The following is a 210-nucleotide window of genomic DNA, read 5'->3' as shown; positions in this document are numbered from 1 at the left end:
GCAGTGCTAGCAGTAATTTTAGAGGCAGTGGAACGAAAGTCACTGTGGTATTGTTAATCGAACTGACTTTCGGTTTCCTTGGGCAAGTGTAAGTAATTGTAATGGATATTTTTACATGTATATCGAGAAGTAAATTTCACTCACTTCTAATTTATCTTACCATATTGTAAGTCTTCATTGCTGCGTTTTACTAGAGAGCTTTACCAGCTA

This window comes from Penaeus monodon, chromosome 21 (assembly GCF_015228065.2).
Source record: "Penaeus monodon isolate SGIC_2016 chromosome 21, NSTDA_Pmon_1, whole genome shotgun sequence".
Taxonomy (NCBI): domain Eukaryota; kingdom Metazoa; phylum Arthropoda; class Malacostraca; order Decapoda; family Penaeidae; genus Penaeus; species Penaeus monodon.
The sequence above is the reverse complement of the archived record's forward strand: the minus strand, read 5'-3'. Positions refer to the sequence as shown.